Genomic DNA, 4,725 nt, shown 5'->3' on the forward strand with positions numbered 1-4,725 from the left:
TATACACACACACACACACACACACACACACACACACAAATATATATATATATATATATGAAAGCGTATCGCTCAGTTGTTACAGTGTTGGGTTCGCAATCATGAGGTAGTGAATTCGATTTTCGGACTAGGCTGTGTTGTGTTCTTGAGCAAGACACTTTATTTCACGTTGCTCCAGTTCACTCAGCTGTAGAAATATGTTGTAACATCAATGGTGCCAAACTGTGTCGGCCCCGTTGCCTTTTCCTTGAATGACATCAGTGACGTGGAGAGGGGAGTCTGCTATGAATGGGCGACTGGTCGTCTGTAGAGAACCTTGCCCAGGTTTGTGCCTCTGAGGGAAAATTTGTAGGGGCAATCCCATTGCTATTCATGACCGAAAGGGGTCTTTACCTTTTCCCATTTATATATGAATATAACAAACATAGGGGCTCAGAGAATCAAACAGAGCACGCATGAAGTTCCTCGCTAAGTGAAAGACATTCGAGAAGGACCCTAGCTAAAACTAGGGTGACTTAGTGCCGTTCTGAAAATCCAGAAAATACACCGGCGGAGAGTATGGATGTGCATTGATATCAAATAAGAGATATTTTAACCTACCATGAAGCGTTCTGAAAATTAGTCTATTTGTAAAAATTGCACCACATTTATGTGTGTGTGTGTCCATATATATTTATATGTATATATATATATATATATATATATATATATATATATATATATACATATACAAATATACATATATACATATATAATATATGTAGTTAGATTTAGTGGGGAGAGGCGAGGTGACGTGTGTGAGTGTGTTTGAGTGCATTTGCACGGGTATGTGTGTGTATGTATGTTTGCGTATGCGTGTGTGTATGTGTATCGGTGTAGGGGAAGGCATTCTTTTACATGGTAGGAGACATGGGTACGTGTGCGTGTGTGTGCGTGTGAAATTAAAATTTTTAAAAAAATCAAATCAAAATTAGATCTTAAAAAAGTTGAGAAACATATATCTGTAAATGTGTGTACGTGCGTGTATGTGCTTTCGTGTATATATGTGTGTATGTGTGCATGTATGTATGTATGGATGGATGGATGGATGTATGCATGAATGTATGCATGTATTAATGTATGTATGTATGCATGTATGTATGTAGGTATGCATGCATGTATGTATATATGTATGAATGTATGTACATATACACTTCGTGCTACTTTGTTGCAATATTTGCTCTGTCCTAAAATACAGACGCTTCTTTGTCATTTTCGTTGTCAAATAAAGTAAACCAGTGATTGATCCCGATGGAAAAATCAACGACGCTATTGTTCATTAATTGTGATATACAATAAATAAAATAAACAAAAAAGATAAATCGATAACGAAGTCTGTTTACTGATTACTTCTTCGTCTTAATATCCTTAATTACCGTGAATACATCATACAGTTACATCAACAGGGAGACAAATACAGAGAAAGTGTGAGAAAAGGGGATAATTGAGAGCAAGAGGGAGAGAGAGGGAGAAGGAGTGTGCATATGTGCGTGCACGCATGTGCTTCCGTGTGTGTGTGTTTGTGTGTGCACGTGTGTATAACGTGGTCACGCAGGTAATGTAACAAGAAACTTGTTGAAGAATCAATTAATCCATAATCTGTTGTACTGTGTCTTTTGTCAAAACATCATGATGGCTATCTTTATCTAACTTTATAAAGCGGCCATATTGGCAGAAATGTTAGAAGGTCCAACACTGTGTCATGCAGTACTTGGTTGTTCTGCTTCTTTGCTGTCTGAGCTCCTGTCGAGCCGTGGTCAACTTCGCTTGCTATCCTTTAGAGTTCTACCAGTTCATTGTTGTGGATTGTAGGAATGCAAGAACGTTGGGAAAATGATTTGCAGCATCTGTTCAAGCCCTGGCAGAGTTGTTAGCACGCCGGGCGAAATCCTTAACGGCATGTCATCCGTCTTTGAAATCCGAGTTCAAATTCTGCCGATCTCTATTGTGCCTTTCATCCTTTTTGGTTCAATAAAATAAGTACCAGCTGAGCACTGAGGTCGATGTAGTCGACTTATCCCCCCACCCACCCACGAAATTGCTGGCCTTGTGCCAAAATTTGAATTAAACATTTGTTCTGGTTCTCTATGTTCTGAGTGCCCAGGCAGGATGACGTCCTTGTCTGGATCAAGATGTCTTGAAAAAATATCTGAAGGAAAGTAATGGGAACCCTGGAACTTTCCATGACAAGTACAAAGCTTGTCCAAAGTTACCAGGAGTATTTCATTAACCTGCTTGCACAGAAAGAACACTCCATTGTTGTCTTATGCGAAATTTATACAGATTTCTTTAAACACGGCTAACTAACAGAGTCATTCGAACATTGACCAGAATGCTTCGCAGAGTTTTTGCCGACCTTTGCATTCTGAGTTCAAATTCCTTTGAAATCAAAATTGCCTTAAATCCTCAAGAGGTGGATTAAAGGAATACCAGTCCAGGAAAGTGAATTGGTGGAATTAGAATGGTGTTGGACGGGATCATTTTCAATATATCTTGTGCATCTTCGTGTTCGAACACGGCACTAGTGCCAAGTGTGTATCGGTCCTAAGGCGGTGATCCTTCTCATGGTTAGCACTGATGGTGTGGAAATGAGAAACTTGCATGCATGTGCATCAGCCAGAGCCAGTCTTCCACTAAAAGTGCAGATACATGGTTAGCCCTAAAGACAGAAACCCTAGGCAGAGGATTATCAATTAAACTGGATTCTAGTATTTTCTGGCTATGAATAAGAAACCTATTATTTGTATTGTCAATAAAGGTTATAAGACGAAACTTAATAAATATTTGCAGCTACTTTCAAAAATTAAAATGCGTTTACTCGTCTCTTCAGTTTGCGGTGTGAAAAACTTGTCCGTATCAGGATGATAATAGGGTGTTTTGTAAGAAATAACCCAAGGTAACGCGAAAAAAATTGTGTTTTCCTAACAATATTCCATTTCAAATAGTCAACGCTGATCCAGAAAGTTACCAGTGATCGTTCTCCAATTTGAAGCCTTATAAATAATGGAGTGAAAGTACAGATCACTATTGTAAATATAGAAAAGCAGACAGTTAGCGACTGAGTTGTTGTTGATGCTGATGAAGCCCATGTTGAGTAGACTTATGATTAGGTTCTTTATAATTCCTTTATAATTAGTGTTACCGCTCAGTTTAAAACCACCTGCTAACATTATGGATGCATTTGACAGAGACCTCTGTAATAAACATTCGGATTCAGTTTCCAGTCTAAGACTACTTTCCTCCTCCCGTAACCGGTGTCAAAGATTCTGTAAAGACTCATGGCCACTGTCTTTCTCTTGAAGATAAAAATACACATTATCCAGTTATCCAGTGTGTCTCGTTTTTTTTTTAAGGCAGTAGCATTTATTTTATGTAAATTTGGTAATGATGTCTAGCAGAAGATATTCCGTAGGTTTGTTATAAGTGACTGATTGTGTCGTTGAGTTTGCAGTAATACACTCAACTCATCCTGTGTGTGAGGGGGGGGGGAGAATATATATTTTGTAAAGAGATAGTGTCTAGGTGGTTCACTTTCTTTTAATAGTCTTTCCAGTGACACATTCTACAAATATTCTGTAATCAACGAGTAAGCGAGGCCACCGTCTTCAACTTAAATGTTACCCTATAATACTATGTAACTGTCGAGTATTCCCCTTTATATGGGTATGCAGGTATTTTGAAAATACCTCACGGATACAGGGATACAGTGGTGGATTGTGAAGAGGTAGTCGAAGAACTCAAGTGATCCAATGGTACTTCTTACATTGATGCTGAAGGGAAGAATCCTAGGAAATCAGCGGTTAGGATGACTAATCGGTATCAAGAGAGTAACTGCAAAGCATCCATGGGGTGGCATCCATAGTTGTGTAATCAGCGAATGACAGATTCACTATGACTCAAGCTTCCAATTTAAATTCATAATAATGGAATTGGATGGCAACAGAGTCATGGAAATCCGCGAAACCAGCGAAAAAGAACATTCTTCTATATTAATTCATTATTTTATTTCCATAATATTTAATTTTTGATAATATAATATTATAATCCTAACCCCAATCCTAACCCTTCACAACCTTGATCAGCGTCTTTTTTTGTTTTTGTTATTACTAGGAGCTAAAACTTCCATTGTGCCTTGGTTCAGTAACTAATTAAAACTTGGGTGTTTGGTTAAAAATTCCATTGGAATCCCTATCTTTGGGGAATATTTTTATCAAGTGACTACATTTGTATTGTGTAAGCTAGTTAAATGGGAGCTGACTAACTTGTAGAGGTGATTTTCGATGCATTGTGTTACCCATATTAAAACCAAGTCCATGTCAAGATTTCGATGAAACCGTTTATTTATACATAAACATTACATTGATAACAATTGTTATTAACCAGAAGGTGTATTACTGATTACCAGTAGCAAATTATGCATGTATGTTTGCCAAGAATTAAATAGTTATGTTTTTGTATGGGGCATGAGATGAGAATTAATAAAACCCTGGTACATGCTTCGAGAAATATAAAACAATATTGTGTTCATGGTAGACGAAATGTTACTTTTTAAGCCGATGCTAATCATTTGAGCAAGAATTTTGGGTAATTTTTCAGAGTTAGGGCTAGGGTTCGCAGAGGTAGTACTGGGGGTCCCTGAACTAAATTCACAATTTCACACACACACACACACACACACACACACAC

General features: G+C 37.8%; 1 protein-coding gene across 1 annotated transcript in view; it reads left to right on the forward strand.

Annotated features, from left to right (window-relative positions):
* Nucleotides 1–4,725, forward strand: part of LOC128249583 (probable serine/threonine-protein kinase clkA) — a gene marked incomplete at both ends in the record, with an annotated part of 265,810 nt that overhangs the window by 15,130 nt on the left and 245,955 nt on the right. The window lies entirely within an intron of this gene.

This window comes from Octopus bimaculoides, chromosome 16, assembly GCF_001194135.2.
Source record: "Octopus bimaculoides isolate UCB-OBI-ISO-001 chromosome 16, ASM119413v2, whole genome shotgun sequence".
NCBI classification, from domain to species: domain Eukaryota; kingdom Metazoa; phylum Mollusca; class Cephalopoda; order Octopoda; family Octopodidae; genus Octopus; species Octopus bimaculoides.